General features: G+C 44.0%; 1 protein-coding gene across 4 annotated transcripts in view; it reads right to left on the reverse strand.

Annotated features, from left to right (window-relative positions):
* LOC143808128 (uncharacterized) overlaps nucleotides 1-20,936 on the reverse strand; it is a 1,431,070-nt gene that overhangs the window by 1,397,395 nt on the left and 12,739 nt on the right. For all 4 annotated transcript variants that reach the window (XR_013221890.1, XR_013221891.1, XR_013221884.1 and 1 more), the window contains exon 2: nucleotides 11,794-12,116. The gene's annotated coding sequence lies outside the window, so the exon portion shown is untranslated. The remainder of the gene's footprint in view (nucleotides 1-11,793; nucleotides 12,117-20,936) is intronic.

Genomic DNA, 20,936 nt, shown 5'->3' on the forward strand with positions numbered 1-20,936 from the left:
CTTTTAAACACACACAAACCTGTGGCCTTCAGCCACATGGAAAACCCAGACCGGAAATCCGTGACTCTCATGCACACCTATGGACTTCATTCGTCTGCATGCATATTCTGGGGAGCACAAACAGCGCCCCCTAGCTGTAACAGAGGCCACAGTCTCACAATAGAGAATTTTAAATTATGGCTACATTAAATTTAGATACATTTACTCCTGATAGTGGACAGATGGGATACCTTTCATACTTTGCTCTGATCTCCTCAGCAGTTGCTCTTCTGCGGGTGCAGGAATAGAATTGTCTCTGGTATTGTCCGTTGGTGCAGAGACTGGAGCAGTAACTGCAATTGGCACAGATGGGTAGTAACCAGAAACAAAAAGTTGTGGGACCATTAGGAAGACATCAGAAAGATTTGGTTGAACCCTGGGTTCATTTAAAGGTACATAAGTAGGCACAATCTGCTGTTGAGGTGTAGGCTGGTTTGGCAGCTCCTCTTTAATGCAAATTTTTTGTACTTCATAGACTTTCGATTCAGGGTAAGGAATGGCAATAATGGTGTATGGTTCTGTTTCCCAAAGTGAATCTAGTTTTCCCGAATGGTGAAACTTCTTCAGCCATACATTATCTCTAACCAGTAATGGCTGTGCATGAGCTCGCAAGTTGTATTCTCCTTGTTGTCTTCTTCGAGCTTCTTAGGTGCAACAATCCACAATCTCTTGCGATTCAAGCATTCTACTCTGATGTTCTGAAACCCAATCAGTTTTTGGCAAAGGGTTCATGGAATCTAGCACTTGAATTCCATTGGTAGTTGACCTTGTCTTCCAAACATGAGATAGAAAGGTGAATAACCTGTAGAGCAATTGGTGGTGCTATTGTGCAGGGTGGGCCATTTACAGTTATATGAAAAAGTTTGGGCACCCCTATTAATCTTAAGCTTAATGTTTTATAAAAATAGTTTTTTTTGCAACAGCTATTTCAGTTTCATATATCTAATAACTGTTGGACACAGTAATGTTTCTGCCTTGAAATGATGTTCATTGTGCTAACAGAAAATGTGCAATCTGCATTCAACCAAAATTTGACAGGTGCATAAGTATGGGCACCTCACCAGAAAAGTGACATTAATATTTAGTAGATCCTCCTTAATAACAGCCTCTAGTCGCTTCCTGTAGCTTTTAATGAGTTCCTGGATCCTGGATGAAGGTATTTTTGACCATTCCTCTTTACAAAACAATTCCAGTTCAGTTAAGTTTGATGGTCGCCGAGCATGGACAGCCCTCTTCAAATGATCCCACAGATGTTCAATGATATTCAGGTCTGTGGACTGGGATGGCCATTCCAGAACAGTGTAATTGTTCCTCTGCATGAATGCCTGAGTAGATTTGGAGTGGTGTTTTGGATCATTGTCTTGCTGAAAGATCCATCCCCTGCGTAACTTCAACTTTGTCACTGATTGATGAACATTATTGTCAAGAATCTGCTGATAATGAGAGGAATCCATGCATCCCTCAACTTTAACAAGATTCCCGGTGCCGGCATTGGCCACACAGCCCCAAAGCATGATGGAACCTCCACCAAATGTTACTGTGGGTAGCAAGTGTTTTTCTTGGAATGCTGTGTTTTTTTGCCGCCATGCATAACGCCTTTTTGTATGACCAAACAACTCAATCTTGGTTTCATCAGTCCACAGGACCTTCTTCCAAAAAGAAATTGGCTTCTCCAAATGTGCTTTTGCATACCTCAGCCGACTCTGTTTGTGGCGTGCTTGCAGAAACGGCTTCTTTCGCATCACTCTCCCATACAGCTTCTCCTTGTGCAAAGTGCGTTGTATAGTTGACCAATGCACAGTGACACCATCTGCAGCAAGTTGATGCTGCAACTCTATGGAGGTGGTCTGAGGATTGTCCTTGACTGATCTCACCATTCTTCTTCTCTGCCTTTCTGATGTTTTTCTTGGCCTGCCACTTATGGCCTTAACAAGAACTGTACCTGTGTTCTTCCATTTCCTTACTATGTTCCTCACAGTGGAAATTGACAGGTTAAATCTCTGAGACAGCTTTTTGTATCCTTCCCCTGAACAACTATGTTGAATAATCTTTGTTTTGAGATCATTTGAAAGTTGTTTTGAGGAGCCCATGATGCCACTCTTCAGAGGAGATTCAAACAGGAGAACAACTTGCAAGTGGCCACTTTAAGTAGCTTTTCTCATGATTGCATACACCTGGCTATGAAGTTCAAAGCTCAATGAGGTTACAAAACAAAAAAAAAGTGCTTTAGTAACTCAGTAAAAAGTAGGTAAGAGTATTTAAAACAAGAAAATGATAAGGGTGCCCATACTTATGCACGTGTCAAATTTTGTTTGAATGCAGATTGCACATTTTCTGTTAGTACAATAAACCTCATTTCAAGGCAGAAACATTACTGTGTCCAACAGTTATTAGATATATGAAACTGAAATAGCTGTTGCAAAAAAAACCTATTTTTATAAAACATTAAGCTTAAGATTAATAGGGGTGCCCAAACTTTTTCATATCACTGTATATGGATACACCTAAATAAAATGGGAATGATTGGTGATATCAACTTCCTGTTTGTGGCAGTAATTGTCTATGCTGTGAAGATACAAGATGTGCAGCATCTGAAACAACAGATACTGGAAGCCTGTGCTAGCAATTCTTCTGTGGTGTTGCTATCAGTATGTCAAGAGTGGGAGAAGAGGGCTGCATTGACAATCCAACACAATGGGCAGCACTTTGAACACATTTCTTAAGTGGTCATAAAGTTTTAAATAACTCATGAAAGAATAAAGTTACGTTAAAACTAACCACACATTGTTTTTCTTGTGAAATTCTCAATAAGTTTGCAAGAGGATTGTGAAGACCACAGCAGTGTTTTTCATACTTTCCTTAGTTAAATAAGATTTGGTTCAGGTGATCAGCTAATCAGAAGCACATTAAGTATAATCCGAGTACCCCATGGCCCTAGCGGGTATTGCATTTCTGACATCACGAACAGGATGGACCGACCCAGTAAACTGGGTCCTGTGCACCCTAGACTTTATTAAACTGTGTGATAACTGCCATTTTTCACGCCACGTGGTGCTCAAGGAGCAGAGGACGTGTATCTGTGGGCAGAGCCAGAGAAAGAGTGCAAAGGGAAGCTGCGCTCCGTGCTCTGCCATCAGCGGGCGAAAAAGCAGGAGGCCCCAGACTTAAAAAAAAACGGAAGGAGCACCGTCCAGACAGCCGATGTTGCAGCCGCTCACTCTGTTAACAAAACGCAGGGCCTGGCTGAGGTTCACTAGGGGAAAGGAGAAAATGTCCATTCCAGGTGGAGGTTAAGCGGCGGCCGCAGCCCCCATAAACCGGCCAGATCCAGCAGCAGCCACAGCCACAGCTTCCATAATGCCGTTATCAATGCTGTACATACCGGGAGCAGCCTGGTTACAACAGTACTCAGGGGAGCCACACACCCTGAGCGATTTTAAGGAGAGACTCTGCAGTTTGTTTGAACTGTACCCCCTGTCTGAGAATCAAAAAGTCAGCATCCTCACTACCAAGTTAACTGGTGCAGCTCAGAGGGAAGAAAACTCCTGGCTGGACAACAATAAAAGAACTGTTAAACAAATCTTAGCCAGGCTGAAGGACACCTTTGACACCCGCACTGCAGCAGAGATAAAAATGAGATTCTTTGGGTGCAAACAAAGGGTGCAGGACAGTATACAGGACTATGCCCTTAATCTCCAGGAGGTCATTAAGCAAGTTGACCCCGGCAGCATGCAAGAAGGGGACAGATTGTTAAAGGAGCAATTTATTGAGGGACTCGTGTCCACCACTCACAGGACACAACTGCGCATCTTGGCCCTTGAAAACCCTGACTTGGACTTTCCACACTTTAAAAATAGGGCCATCTGGATGCTGCATGAACCAAATTCCAGCTGCACAGTGCCCCCTAGGTGCCCGGCAATTACATACCACCAGAAAGCGGCATCCTTTCCCCAGAGCCTTGTGGAAGCCGACGCGCAGACCCTGGCTAATGAACCTGCTGCAGGACTGTATCTCCAGGTCCAGGAGCTGACCAAAAGAGTGGCTGCGCTAACCAAAACCGTGAAGTCCATGCAAGTGTCCCCAAAGGAGAAGATCTAGCTGGCCTCCAGTCCAGATGACGTCCCGTGGCGACGGCAGAAGAGGATCTCACCGACCAGAGGGAGAGACAACGATCGCTACGACCAGGATGGATGACCCATTTGTCGCCACTGCAACAAGGCGGGACACAAAATTCTGCAATTTAAATGAGCAACCCCTGGAGCAGAGGGCCAACCTCCAGGAGTAAGATGACCAGGCCCACAAAGCTGGCGAAACAAGTAAGTTGGAGGAAGACTGGTCCTCTCAATTGTGATTGAAGGCATCCCAATGAATGCTTTACTGGACACTGGCTCCCATTTGATGACTATGCCATATATTCTTTACATACGGTACTAGGCTGACTCTGATATTACCCGCGGCCAAGATAATGACCTGACAGTAGTCACCAGCAATGGTCAGCCTTTGCCACAAGTGGAGTATAAGGAGGTGACCATTAAGGCATTTAGGTGGGCGAGTAAAATTGAAAGCCCAAAGTCTGATAATTGTAGATATTGATCGGCGAGAATGTAACCCAATGAGGACCTTAGGTACTAATGTGATAGAAAATTGTCTTGGCGAATTTATTGTTTTACTGCAACAGGTAGTCGAAACTGTCAGTTCCATTGAGCAGCCTGTCCTGCATAAAGAGATCAAAGCCTTGATGCAGAGACAACAGGTAGAACTGTCTGGTGGAGAAATCGGCAGCATCAGAGTGAGTGATCCAATCCCCATTGCAATACCCCCAGGAGTGAAATGTTAATCTGGTGTCGAGCAGCAATAGGTCTCAGGGGTCAAAATTACCAAGCCCTGGTAGAACCCAAATATTCTAATAGTAGGCCCACCATCCTGACAGCCGGAGGGGTAGTCGATGTCCGCAAGGGGAGGGTACCGATACGCATCCTGAATTGTGGGGAGAAAGAGGTCCATTTACCCTGATATGCCACCCTTGCTAAGCTGTTCAATGTCAATAACAACATGATACAGGCAGTAGAACTCTTGATCCTGTCCGATCAGGTAGAGGACAATGGCTCTGCAGACCAACTGGAGGATTGGTGCCAGAAGTTGCACATAGGCACTGACTTCACTCCTTTGCACCAAAAGCATGGGGCTTAGCGGGTGGTCAAAGAGTATGAACGGGTATTCAGCAAACACCCTCTAGACTTTGGGCAGGTAAAAGGGGTCCAACACCATATACCCACTGGAGATCATACGCCCATTAAAGAGAGGTACAGGCCTGTACCTCCAGCTCACTACCAATGTGCCAAGGGTATGTTATGGCAGATGAAGGAGGCTGGATTGATCAGAGACAGTTGTAGCCCCTGGGCAGCTCCATTAGTCCTCGATAGAATGAAAGATGGTACAATGAGGATGTGTGTTGGCTGCAGGCAGATTAACCGCATTACACATAAGGATGCCTACCTGTTACCCAGAATTGAGGAGTCATTAGATGCCCTGAAATCTGTTAACTATTTCTCCACCTTAGATCTCACCAGTGGGTATTGGCAGGTTCCTGTGGCAGAGACGGATAAAGATATGACCGCCTTCACAACACCCTTGGGCTTAAGCGAGTTCAACTACATCATGCCATTCGGGCTTTTTAAGGCTGCTTTCACACATCAGGTTTTTTCCGTCAGGCACAATCCGGCGAATGTTGAAAAAAAAGGATTCGTTGCAGATTGTGAAAAACTGATGCCACAGATCCGTTTTTTTCGACGGATCTGACTAGCTGATCCAGCTAATTGGATCCTAAAAAAACCTGAGCATGCGCAGTTAAAAAACGGAATCCGGAGCCAGAATCCATCATTTAACTGACCCGGCGCCTTCCGGCACCCATAGGCTTCTGTTCTAGCAAAAAGCCGGAAGTGCCAGATACGGCGCTGTCCAGTTTTTCGCCGCAGACAAAAAATGTAACTATGTACATTTTTCCAGATGCCGGACAAACACTTTTTGCCAGATCCGGCAAAAGACGGACGAAATGTGAGGCCATCCGGCACAATCCAGCGATAATACTAGTCTATGAGAAAAAAACGGATCCGGTAGCAGCTTTCGAAAGATACGTTTTTTTCAAAATTCGCCGGATTGAGCCTGACGGCAAAAACCTGATGTGTGAAAGCAGCATTACGCACTGGGGACTTCTAGAGGATGATGGAGTGTTGCCTCGGGCACAAGAACTTTGAAACAGTCCTATTGCACCTGGAGGATGTCATTGTATTCTCCAAGACCTATGAAGACCACCTGAAGCACCTGGCCAAGGTGTTTAAAGCCCTATCCAACTTTGGCCTGAAAGTGAAGCCGTCCAAGTGTCACCTATTGAAGCCCAAGGTGCAGTACCTAGGCCACATAGTAAGGGCAGAAGGCGTGACACCAGATCCTGACAAAGTCACCGTTATCAGGGACTGGCAAAAACATACCATTCGTGAAGAACGGCAGTTCTTCGGGTTGGTAGGATACTACCGGAGATTCGTCAATGACTTCACCAAGATAGCCGCACCCCTGCAAGACCTGCTAGTGGGCCAATCCAAGAAGACCAAGAACAAGAATCCTTCGTTCAAGTGGAACAGCAGGCTAGATGAATCTTTCACTCGGTTGAAGTAGGCTTTCATGGGAGATGAATTCCTGGCCTACCCTGACTATGACAACCATTCATACTTTACACTGACACCAGCAAAGTGGGATTGGGAGCAGTGCTATCACAAGTGCAGAAAGGCAGAGAGAGTAATTGCCTACGCCTGCAGGAAGCTTCGTCCCACTGAGAGGAACCCCGACAACTATAGCTCCTTCAAGTTGGAGTTTCTCATCATAGTCTGGGCTGTGACTGAGTGATTCACACGCTACCTGGCTTAAGCGAAGTTAATCATCTTCATGGACAATAATCCGCTGACTTACCTGGAAACCACAAAGCTAGGTGCACTGGAACAGCGATGGATGGCCTGGCTGTCCAACTACGAGTTTACCATCAAGTACCGAGCAGGGCATAAGAAAGCTAATGCTGATGCGCTATCCAGGATGCCCAATTTACCAAATGAGGGAGAAGACCCGGAAGAGCTAGAGGAGATCGAGTTACCAGCCTTCCACCGCCCCGAGGTGGCCCAGTGCTCCTGTTGTGTGAGGAACAAGTGATATGTCAGCAAAGAAGCCATGCTGAACCCATTGCCCCACCATGGATGGGCAGAGACGCAGGATAGTGACCCGGCAGTCTGCCTGGTAAAGGAATAGCTGACACAGGCTGATTCGCACCCTGGTCCACATGCTCCACAAAAGACCCAACAGTTGTGGAAGGAGAAGGGCACGCTACACATCTATGAAGGTAAGCTGTGTCGGAGGAATATCAACTCGCGCGCACACACGATCTAGTATGACAGGTCGTAGTCCTGAAGTGGGAGGCACCAATGGTCTTAGAAGCATACCATAATGGAGCAGGACACTTTGGATGGAATAAGCTGGAAGTCCTACTTCATGAAAGATTCTACTGGATTGGCATGAGGAGAGCCATTAAGAAGTGATGCCGAGAATGTGGCCCATGCAACCTGCGCAGGAAAGACCGGAACAGCCAGAGGGCTCCCGTACAGCCCATTATCACCAAACAACCACTTGAACTGGTGGCTTTGGATCACGTGAAGTTAACCCTAGGTAGGACTGGCTACACCTACGCTCTGACCATAGTGGACCATTACTCAAGGTTTCTAGTTGTTGTGCCTGTCAAAGACAAAACAGCAAAGACAGCAGCCAAAGCGTTTCAAGAACACTTTTGTCAACTGCACGGTTACCCTAAACGAGTGCTCACCGACCAAGGCCCAGCCTTTGAGGTAGAAATGTTCCAGGAGTTCTGTAACCATTACGGTTGCAAGAAGATCAGGACGACACTGTATCATCCACAGACAAATGGCATGTGTGAGAAAATGAACCAGGTGGTAATTGATCTGTTGAAGACCTTGCCCCTGGAAGAGAGAAACCTGTGGCCAGAGAAGTTGCGGGTCTGGTAGATCTATACAATCATATCCCGGTGAACTCTACCAACTGCACACCCGCCTACCTAATGAGAGCGAGACCTGGCAAGTTACCCATTAATTTCGACATGGGAGTCCTAATACCTGAAATGACATAATCAGATGCAGATTGGGATACAGAGCTGCAGCAGCAATACCCCAAAGTACAAGAGTGCGAAAAGAAGCGTTTGTCCCAAGCAAGACAGAGGCAGGAGACAAACTATAATCAGCAGGCCCCTGCAGTTCCCTTGCTACTTGGAGAACAAGTTTTCAAAAGAAAGAGGAGGATGCTCAAACTAGATGATCAGTGGGAGGTAGAGCCATACACCATTATGCCTTCAAACCTTTGATAACACCAAGGAGTGTCTCATCAGTAAAGATGGAGAAGAAACCTCCACGGCAGTGTCAAGGGATCATCTAAAACCATGCCCTGAACAACTGAAGGAGAGGATTGAAGATCAAGACATTCCTCAGCCAACGGAAGAAGTGGAGGAAAAGATCAGCACAGTACTCGACAAGTTCCCTCCAAACTGGACAAGAGTGAACCAGGCCATAGTTGTGACCGTTTTGACCTTTCCTCAGCTAGTAGTGCCAGAAAGAGATGTGACCCCAGACCAACCTGAAGACCAGTGGGCTCAAGCAGCAGATACCACATTAGCAGTGGAGTAAGAGAATCCACCCCCTGCCAGCGATGAATCTGTCATGCCCACGGTGAGCATCAGTAGTCGTAGAAAATCAGGTATACCTGTGCTACGCAGAATCACCCGTAGCTTAGCCAATAGAGAGTGCACTACACCAGTGGTAGCAAGCACACTGAATCTGGTCAGGTCACTAGAAATACCTGTACTGTGTAGATCCACCCATAGTACCAGAGGTCAGATCCCAGCCTGGTATAGGGACTAAAATGTCAATGTATTAATAATGTATATAAGTTGAAATGTATGTGATTGCAACCACCAAGCATATGAGCCTACAGAGACTCTGTAAGAAATTAAAAAAATATTCTTTATAACCTATTGAAGGACAATTGGGTCACAGGACTATGTGTGGTCAGGACCTTCATTGTATACAGTTCCCCCGACCTGACGTAAATATAAACCGTCGGCATGGCTGAAGAGCCAGAAAACCTCAGGCCCAGAGTCCCATAGCCACGCCCAGGAACGAAGCAATGGTGGGTTGGGATGGTTCCCACCGAGGAAACTCAAAAGTCCGTAGGGTAACGCAGATGGACCAGTGTTGCTCTTAGGAACCTAATTGACAAATTCTTATCGTTTTCAAGGTTTTGTAATTTTTTATCTTTTTAAAATCTTGTAATAGTTCTAATTGTTCGCTTGGACACATGGAGGCATAGCAGCATACGAGAGCCCAGAGTCACCACGAGCGTGTGACACCTTGAACAGGCTCAAGCTTCCTGCCATGCAGGTAGTGTTTCATTTAGTGGACAGACTTAGAGAGGAACTTGAGCAGAACTAAAAGCACCAAGCACCCAGAGAACAGCACAGCAGGGATGCCTCCAACCCCACCTGGCTAGGTGGATCCTGAATTGCTTCCAGGCTGCCCAGATCTCCATCACCAGCTTTGATTTGTGCCCCGGAATGCACCTGCAACCTGGGACTAAAGGTAAAGAAAACTGCAAAACTTGAGTCCTCTAGTCATTCCTGCACCCTCCCTCTGTCCTGCACCCTAACACTTTACATAAATGACCTCTTCCTGGCTCCTGGGAGGATGGTGCCTGGAAGTTAACTCTGCCTCCAGTGTTTATTTTACTTGACTGTGAGTTACCAGTGCTTTATTGCAACAATATTGCAGCCCTGTCTGCTTGTGAGATGGAAGCTGAAGCTGAGAGGAACCTGCAGATGTGTCAAGTATAATCACACACAGCTCTGAAGTGAGATCAGGAGAGCAGAGAGCGACCATTACAGATCACACTGTTAACTCTCCCTTATATTTAAAATAAGCTCTGGAGGCAGAGTTATTTTCTAGGCAACATGAGCCCCAGAGACTGGAAAATGTAATTTGTATAAAGTGATAAAAGATGATTTCTTAGCAACAAGACATCTGATATGAGACACACAGGTATAACTTTTTCAGCAGTCTATAAGCTGTATACCCATATTAATAGTTTAGATAGGTCAAATGTGGTGACAGATTCCCTTTAAGAAAGAGCCTAAATCTTCGTCAAATCCTGAGTGTGTGAACAAACTTTTAGAAATTTTATGACAAGAAAAATAAGCAATAGACCGAGTTCTTCAACAGAGTTAAAGGGGGGCACAGGTTTACTTCAGACATCCAAAAGACTCTACAGTTTAATGAATAATATCAAATAGAATAATCACACTGTCATAACTAAGAGCTGGTAAGACAGCTATCTGCAAAGGAGAAACCTAATGTACTTTCTACTGTAAGTCACACAGCTGTGTGAAACTACAAGAGAGCTACCACAAACTTTTAACCAGATTGTAAAAAATGGCAGAATTAGTCCATCATAGAAGTCTCTCTGAATTAAAATTATGCCCAAAAAAACAAGCATATACAGGTAGCTTCTCATATATTTGGTGGATTACCCATTGATTGATTAAGACATGCTGGAAGGAAATAAAAAACAAAATTGACAAAATCTGTTCTGTTAAAACTCAACTGTCACTAAAATAAATTTATTTAGCCTTTCCATCTAACGGCCTTAAATTGTTAATAGATGAGAGGGAAGCTATTTTTTAACAGCTGTCAAGCTTATAATACAACTTATGTGGCCCCCGAGTTCGTAATCAAAAAACAAACAATGGTACAACAAAGCCAATCTAAACGTTAAACCGCATGAAAGGTAACTTCACCGCATATTGATATTTTGCCCTCTCCAAAGCCTAAACTCATTGATAACCTCTTCTACTACACTTTACACTTTGTTTATTTTGAAACAACTTTAGGGTATGTGCAGACATTTAGGAATTGGCAGCGCTTTGAACGCAGCACATGTTCGCTGCTTCCAAAGCGCTGCCGACTACTGAACGCAGGTGAATCTGCATGTGTTCATTGAACCATGCGGATTCATCGCATCTAATACATTATATGGGTGAAATTTGTCTTGCGGAGTCTCCTCAAGATAAATAGACATGCTGTAGTGTGGAAATATACGCTGCATGTCCGTCTCCGCAGGTGAACCGCAGGCGTCTGTGCAGCCATAGTAGTAGTACACTATGCTGTAACTAACATCTGGATGCTGTGGGTTGGACACTGCACAACCTGAAGCGTTTACTGATCGTCTGCACATACCCTCAGATGTCTTCCTTTTCTATCTGCTAATTACAGATCCATTCAAACTGAATGTACTATCAGAATTAAACTGTTCAGATATCGTTGCAACGCACCCATCTTTGCCACCACCACTCACTACTCCGCATCTCTATAATTTTGAAACTATATAATTCAGGATATTCAGGTTTTCCTGTATACATTTATTCAGATGTATCTGCAATGTTTGTATGATGTTGTATTATGAAAACTTCAATGAAAAAGTACTGAAAATCTAACCACATTGATCAGACCTCAATTTATATATATTTCTTTATAAATCCAAACAATTATTTTAGCACTTTCTAAAGCAAGTCTTTAATGAAATTCATCTTAAGTCCCATCAAAGTGCAATATTTGTTTTAAAAGCCCATATGCAAATAAACTTAAAAGCAAAACTTACCATTAGGTGATCAGTACAGCTCTGTAAGGGGGATATTTGATAGTTTAAATGTCTAGAAATGTTCCAAGGAAAGTTAGTAAAGCAAAGGTCCAACCTTATTCATGGTGGCTCAAAAAGAATGGCCATGCCCTTCCTTTAACGTGGAGATATCTTTTAGGGAACATCCACTTAATGATAAGACTTGGTGTTTTCTGTCTCACTCCATTCCCGTCTTCTCTTGGTATGCATCTTCATGGGTTTTTTGTGCTGTACTCAAATCTTAGTTGACGTGTTCTTGTTTGCTGAATAGAGTATAATAGCTGGGTGAAGAATTCCCATTCAGGCTAAAAGAAAAGACATTTGAAAAAGGAGATTAATTAACTATTTAGAATGAAACGTGCATGGTGCTGTTTTTAGCAGCAAACAGATGACAGACCCTAAAAGTGTGAATGTAAATCAAAGCAAAATGGAAACTGGGACAGCAACATGAAAATACTGGTTTTATCATTCTTAATGAAAGAAGTATCATGCAGATGCCAGTCAAGCAGAAGCTCTATATAATGAAAGCCTCAACATAATGGATGCAACTGGTTGTGCAAAATCAGCATTTCATACAAACACATTCAATGCACATGTGCATCTCACATACTATATATGGGGCCAGTAGGAATGCCACTAATGATAAAGAACAGATTACATATTCTTGTATACAGATATACTGTATATATCTTACTTCGCCATTGCAGTTATTTTCATTGTTACTACATCTGGTATCATGAGATTAAAAAATATCCAAACAAATATTTATTATTTTCCGAATTTACACCACAAAGGAGGGACAAATTATGCCAGCTATAGGTGGAGGCGTGTAACAGTTGTGTGATGCGCCAAAATCTTTAAGTGGCACCCTCTTCTTACTGAATTTGCCGCATTTTATTCCAGTGCTACTTCGTTATGACTGGTATTGAAAGCGCCAGTCTTAATCAGTAGTATATATTTTTATATTGCTTTCACTGGTGAATACCTCAGTAAAAGCTTTTGTTATGCAGAAAACGCAAAAGTTTAGTGAAACTTGTGCTTTGCTGGTGACACTGTTGGGGATTTATTCAAAATTGAAGGCATACTGAACCAGCATGGCTACCACAGCATCTTGCAGCGGCCTGCTATTCCATCCGGTTTGCGTTTAGTTGGACCATCATTTATTTTTCAACAGGACAATGACCCCAAACACACCTCCTGGCTGTGTAAGGGCTATTTGACCAAGAAGGAGAGTGATGGGGTGCTACGCCAGATGACCTGGCCTCCACAGTCACCAGACCTGAACCCAATCGAGATAGTTTGGGGTGAGCTGGACCACAAAGTGAAGGCAAAAGGGCCAACAAGTGCTAAGCATGTCTGGGAACTCCTTCAAGAATGTTGGAAGACCATTCCCAGTGACTACCTCTTGAAGCTCATCAAGAGAATGTCAAGAGTGTCAAGAAAAATCTTTAAATGAAAAGTGTGTCCAAACTTTTGGTCTGTACTGTACATACAGTATATATATATATATATATATATATATATATATATATATATAGTAAGATGGTCGTGGGACAAGTCCTTGAGGGGAGATATGTGTCATCGTGGATATTAGCTGCAGTGATGTGAGCCAGGAAGTATGCTCTATCACGTATAGTGCCAAGAGAATTGTTTGGGCTGATCCAGGGTTGGGCTTTACGAGCGGTCATAAGAGATGGGTGGGAATGACCACTCATACAGTATATCCCCACCCCAGGGGCATGGTTTGGTAAATATAATGGAGGCCAATTGCCTCATTCAGTGTCTCTGGCTGGAGGTGTGGAGACCTCCATTGTGTGTGTGCTAAAGACACTGACCTGTAAGGGCAGACCCGCTATACTTTATGGACTGTTTTATTTTTTCTGTTTTTTACTTTGTGCCCAAAAAGGCTGTTCGTTTGTTTTCCTAACCAGAGCAGTTTAGGCCGTTTTGAATAAACCTGCTTGGACATTCCAGTGATACCAATTTCTGTGCCTACCTCAACTGCAGCGGAGTGAGTACAGATCCCTATAATATATATATACAGTGGGGCAAAAAAGTATTTAGTCATTCAGCAATAGTGCAAGTTCCACCACTTAAAAAGATGAGAGGCGTCTGTAATTTACATCATAGGTAGACCTCAACTATGGGAGACAAACTGAGAAATAAAAATCCAGAAAATCACATTGTCTGTTTTTTTATCATTTTATTTGCATATTATGGTGGAAAATAAGTATTTGGTCAGAAACAAACAATCAAGATTTCTGGCTCTCACAGGCCTGTAACTTCTTCTTTAAGAGGCTCCTCTTTCCTCCACTCATTACCTGTAGTAATGGCACCTGTTTAAACTTGTTATCAGTATAAAAAGACACCTGTGCACACCCTCAAACAGTCTGACTCCAAACTCCACTATGGTGAAGACCAAAGAGCTGTCAAAGGACACCAGAAACAAAATTGTAGCCCTGCACCAGGCTGGGAAGACTGAATCTGCAATAGCCAACCAGCTTGGAGTGAAGAAATCAACAGTGGGAGCAATAATTAGAAAATGGAAGACATTCAAGACCACTGATAATCTCCCTCGATCTGGGGCTCCACGCAAAATCCCACCCCGTGGGGTCAGAATGATCACAAGAACGGTGAGCAAAAATCCCAGAACCACGCGGGGGGACCTAGTGAATGAACTGCAGAGAGCTGGGACCAATGTAACAAGGCCTACCATAAGTAACACACTACGCCACCATGGACTCAGATCCTGCAGTGTCAGACGTGTCCCACTGCTTAAGCCAGTACATGTCTGGGCCCGTCTGAAGTTTGCTAGAGAGCATTTGGATGATCCAGAGGAGTTTTGGGAGAATGTCCTATGGTCTGATGAAACCAAACTGGAACTGTTTGGTAGAAACACAACTTGTCGTGTTTGGAGGAAAAAGAATACTGAGTTGCATCCATCAAACACCATACCTACTGTAAAGCATGGTGGTGGAAACATCATGCTTTGGGGCTGTTTCTCTGCAAAGGGGCCAGGACGACTGATCCGGGTACATGAAAGAATGAATGGGGCCATGTATCGTGAGATTTTGAGTGCAAACCTCCTTCCATCAGCAAGGGCATTGAAGATGAAACGTGGCTGGGTCTTTCAACATGACAATGATCCAAAGCACACCGCCAGGGCAACGAAGGAGTGGCTTCGTAAGAAGCATTTCAAGGTCCTGGAGTGGCCTAGCCAGTCTCCAGATCTCAACCCTATAGAAAACCTTGGGAGGGAGTTGAAAGTCTGTGTTGCCAAGCGAAAAGCCAAAAACATCACTGCTCTAGAGGAGATCTGCATGGAGGAATGGGCCAACATACCAACAACAGTGTGTGGCAACCTTGTGAAGACTTACAGAAAACGTTTGACCTCTGTCATTGCCAACAAAGGATATATTACAAAGTATTGAGATGAAATTTTGTTTCTGACCAAATACTTATTTTCCACTATAATATGCAAATAAAATGATAAAAAAACAGACAATGTGATTTTCTGGAATTTTTTTTTTTCAGTTTGTCTCCCATAGTTGAGGTCTACCTATGATGTAAATAACAGACGCCTCTCATCTTTTTAAGTGGTGGAACTTGCACTATTGCTGACTGGCTAAATACTTTTTTGCCCCACTGTATATATATAAATATATATATATATATATATATATATATACTGTATATGTACATAGAAACAAAAAAAGGAACAGCACAGTATAAATACTTATCTTTGTGTGCAAGGCCCCTAGACAATCTGTCCAATGATTATCCAAACTTCATAGAATTCCAAGAAAGAGGCAGCACTCCATTGTTTCAGTGGAAAAAAGTGCAGGATTTTAATCAACCCACATGTCTGGGCGATGTTTCGGCTACAAATGAGCCTTTCTCAGTGGAAAAATGTGCAGGATTTTAATCAACCCACATGTCTGGGCGATGTTTCGGCTACAAATGAGCCTTTCTCAAGGCTTGAAAAAGGCTCATTTGTAGCCGAAACATCGCCCACACATGTGGGTTGATTAAAATCCTGCACTTTTTTCCACTGAAACAATGGAGTGCTGCCTCTTTCTTGGAATTATATATATATATATATACAGTATGTATATCCATTTAAATATAGGTAGATTTATCTCTCACTCTCTATATATACAGAATGTATATATACGTGTATGTATATAAATATAGGTATATGAATGGATATATATATATATATATATATATATATATATATATATATATATATATATATATATATACACAGTGGGGAAAAAAGTATTTAGTCCGCCACCAATTGGGCGAGTTCTCCCACTTAAAATGATGAGTGTCAAAAAATCTGGCACTCTTGTTTATTCTGGTGAAGCAATCCCAAATTTATGTAACTTTTCGGTCTCAAATGTAGACCTTCGTCAGACTGGGATTAAAAACAGAACAGCAATATATCAGTAAACACATAAAGAAACCTTATACACGATTATTTCATGTTGCAGGGAAAAATCCATAAAATTCTACAAAAAGAAGCAATACATCATGTAGTACTATAATCCGATAGTTATTCCTGCTAGAGGATACACAATCAATATATCTTATAAAAAAAGAAACTATCAAAAGTTAGTGTATCCAAGTTGGAAAAAATAGAAAACTGTTCTACGCAAAATTCATATAAACATATAAACACACGTATTTTGAACAACATAAGAAAAAACTTTATTGATTTATAAAACTCATGTAGCCATTAAAAAGTAGCCAATAGTGCTTGTAATGAGCCAAAAAGACACAAAAGTGGCATCACCTTAGGGTTGGCAAGATTCTCACACAAAAACAATCATCAAACCGTAGTACAGCATATCAATACATTCATGGTAGACATAGGAACATGAAGAGGACATTGTTGAATACAAACTCAATAGCATCAGTTATACCATATTGCATGCCCAAATCCCCTAATCCTGTATAATCCATACATACCCGACCCGATCCTAGTGTGGGATCAGCCATGCAGTCGGCGATCTTCACGCCAAAGTCGCATTTCGTATGACGCGTTCAGCGCCATTTCTCAGCCAATAAAGAAGGACGCAGAGTGTGGGCAGCGTGATGACATAGGTCTCGGTCCCCACCATCTTAGAGAAGGGCATGACAGTGATTGGCTTGCTTTCTGCAGCGTCACAGGGGCTATAAAGGGGCGTGCACGTCGACCGCCATCTTACTTCTGCCGATCTTAGCATAGGGAGAAGTTGCTGCAGCTTCGTCAGAAGAAGGGATATAGTTAGGGAGGGAAGATTAACCCCCAAACCGCTTGTGCTGTAGCGATTTCCACTGTCCAACACCACCTTTGTTTTGCAGGGACAGTGGAGGATATTTTTTTGTGCATCAGCTCTGTAGCTTTTTAGGCTGCCTTATAAGGCTCCCTGATAGCTGCATTGCTGTTTGCACCGCTGCTGTGCAAACCAACTGCTTTTTAAAAGCAAAAATCCTGTTTCTCCTTTCTGCACAGTTATCTTGTTTATTTGTCCACACTTTTGTGTGCAGCAGTCCTTTGTATTGCTGCCATACTTGTCCTGAGATCATTGTAGGGAGATTGAAATTGTACAACAGTCCTTGGATTTTTTCAGATATCTTCCAGCCACTTTCTGCCACATACATTGTGTTGTGTTACACACTGGGCCTGAGTTGTGGTGCAGTCTCCCCCCAAAAAAAGTGAGATTCAAATTGTCACAAAGTGGATATACGTCAGTTCTGTTAGTTTGTCGTAAATCAGCCAACCACGTTCTGCCACTTACATTGTGTTGTGTTATACACTGGGCCTGAGTTTTGGTGCAGTCTCCCCCCAAAATAAGGGAGATTCAAATTGTCACAAAGTGGATATACATCAGTTCTGTTAGTTTGTCGTGTATGAGCCAGCCACGTTCTGCCACTTACATTGTGTTGTGTTATAAAGTGGGTCTGAGTTGTGGTGCAGTCTCCCCAAAATAAAAAGGGAGATTTAAATCTCAACAAGTTTATATACACCTTCTACCTTGTTTTACAGTACCATATAATGGTTGTTATTTTGGTTAGATTTTCGCAAAAATGAGGAAGTCTGGTGGAAGAGGAAGTGGGCGGTCGTTGCCAGCTGGTACTGATGATGGTGGTGGTGGTGGAGTATCCGGTGGTAGTGGGAAAAGCAAAATAGCACCTAAGGCTGGAGGTGTTGAGCAAGCGTCATCGTCTGGCTACACAAGGCCTTGAAGGCTCCCTTATCTTGGAGTAGGAAAACTGCTTTTAAAGCCGTAGCAGCAGGAAAAAGTTTTGGCTTTCCTTGCTGACTCAGCCTCTAGCTCTTTCGCATCCTCTTCAGAAAGTTCAAAATATAAAAGCAGCGAGTCGTCAATGGATGCTCCCGGTCAGGAACAAGTCGTTTCCTTGTGTCCTTCACCCAAACCAAAAGTGAAGGATGCGTCAGGCGACACTACAGGTTACTCCATGGAGCTCTTTACACATACCGTGCCTGGGTTAGAAAGGGAAATTGTTAACTGCCCATTACAAGATGAATCGGACATGGAGTGCACTGATGCACAGCCACAGCTAGATTATTATGCTGTTCCATTGACTCAGATCACTAAATTGCCCTTGCAGTGTACTCAGCCAGAATCTGACCCTGATGAGACTATGGTGCCCCGTCCCGAACGCTATAGCACGTTACACGGTGACACAGAGGAAGGTGCACATGACATTGAAAAGGAGGTGATAGATGACCCAGTTGTTGACCCAGATTGGCAGCCATTGGGGGAAGAGGGTGCCGCTGCCAGTAGCTCAGAAGCGGAGGAGGAAGATCCGCAGCAGCCAACTACATCGCAACAGCTCTCATCTGGCAGGCCCGTATCAGGCCAAAAACGTGTGTCAAAAACAAAAACAGTTTTAGGACAGCGTGGCCATCCGGTGAAAGTAGCACAGCGTGCAATGCCTGAAAAGGTATTCGATAGTAGGAAGAGTGCAGTGTGGCAATTTTTTAACCAAGATCCGAATAATCAGTCAAAAGGTATCTGTAAGAAATGCTCAAAGACCTTTAGCAGAGGGAAGAGTCTTCAAAATTTAAATACAATGTGTCATGCATAGACATTTAACCAGCATGCACTTGCAAGCCTGAACTAACTACCAAACGTCACGTACCATTGGTGCACCTGCTCAGAATGAAGGTAGTCATCAATGCTACATTGCTTCCCTCACTGTAAACCCACCGGTTAGGACACCACCAGCAGCAAATGTGGAGGTATCGTCGCAAGGCCAAAGCAGTCAGGGAATCACAAGGTTATTGGTAGGAAACACTGTATGTAGGCCAACATCAAGAATACCATCACCAACCCTCTCTCAATCCACCATGTCCACCACCACAACCACCGCTAGTTCCACTATATGCAGCTCTCCAGTCCAGCTCACCCTACAAGAGACTCTCGTTAGGAAAAGAAAGTACTCATCCTCTCATCTGCGTACACAGGGTTTGAACGCCTACATTGCTAGACTAATCTCGTTAGAGATGATGCCCTACCGGTTGGTTGAAAGCGAAGCTTTCAAAGACCTGATGGCCTATGCAGTACCACGCTGTGACCTACACAGTCGGCACTTCTTTGCGAGAAAAGCCATCCCTGCCCTCCACCAGCATGTCAAAGACCGCATTGTCCACAACAGATGCATGGACCAGTAGGCATGGCCAGGAATGTTACGTGTCCATCACGGCGCACTGGGTTAATGTGGTGGATGCAGGGTCCACTGGGGATAGTCTTAGTGGGACAGTTCTGCCTAGCCCATGGTGTAGGAAACAATTGGCTGTAGGCGTTCGCCACCCCTCCTCCTCCTCCTCCAGAAGGGAAAGCTCATCCACAGAGCGCAGTCGCATGACCACTCCATCCGCAGCTGCCAGTGTTGCACGCGATGTGTCCCATTATCGAACAGCTAGTGGTAAGCGTCAGCAGGCTGTGGTACAAATGAAGTGTTTGGGCGACAACAGACACACCGCGGAAGTACTGGCCGAGTACTTGCAGCAAGAAACTCAGTCATAGCTGGGCAGTGTACATCTTGAGGCAGGCAAGGTAGTCAGTGATAACGGAAGGAATTTTATGGCTGCCATAGCCCTTTCAGAACTGAAACACATACCTTGCCTGGCTCACACCTTGAACCTGGTGGTGCAGTGCTTCCTGAAAAATTATCCGGGGTTACCAGCCCTGCTCCTGAAGGTGCGAAGACTTCCGCCGGTCGCCCGTACACTCCAGCCGTATGCTGAACCATCAGCGATCGCTGAATCTTCCCCAGCACCGCCTAATAATCGACGTTACAAAAATGTGGAACTCCACACTGCACATGCTTCAGAGGCTGTGCGAACAGAGGCGTGCTGTAATTTATTTGTGGGAGGATACACATACACGGGCAGGCATTTGGATGGCAGACATGGAGTTGTCTGGTGTGCAGTGGTCGAAGCTACAAGACCTCTGTCAAGTCCTTCAGTGTTTTGAGGAATGCACACGGCTGGTAAGTGCAGACGACGCCATCATAAGCATGAGCATCCCACTAATGCGTCTGCTGATGCAAAGTTTGATGCACATTAAGGAGCAGGCGTCTGCAGCCGAGGAGGAGGGAAGCCTTGATGACAGTCAGCCATTGTCTGCTCAGGGAACTCTCTTGGATGAGGTGGCGGACAAAGAGGAGGAGAAGGATGATGGGGATGAATATTTATGGGAGGAGGATGCTTCTCAGGGGGAAATAGAAACTGGTGGTGTTGCAAGGTCAGGTACAGGGTTTTTGCGGGACACAAGTGATGTTGATTTGCAAGAAAATGCTCCTCAACCCAGCACAAGCAGTGAATTGACACCTGGAACATTGGCCCACATGGCTGAGTATGCCTTGCATATCCTAAAAAGGGACCCCCGCATTATGAAAATGATGACCAATGACGATTACTGGTTGGCCTGCCTCCTGGATCCACGATATAAAGGAAAATTACAAAATATCATGCCACATGAGAACCTTGAGCAAATATTGGCTACCAAACAAGCAACTCTTGTAGACCGTTTGGTTGAGGCATTCCCAGCACACACGAGCCATAGGGGGCAACATGGCAGAGGTGTTAGAGGTGCACAAATCCAAAG

This window comes from Ranitomeya variabilis, chromosome 2, assembly GCF_051348905.1.
Source record: "Ranitomeya variabilis isolate aRanVar5 chromosome 2, aRanVar5.hap1, whole genome shotgun sequence".
NCBI classification, from domain to species: Eukaryota; Metazoa; Chordata; class Amphibia; order Anura; family Dendrobatidae; genus Ranitomeya; species Ranitomeya variabilis.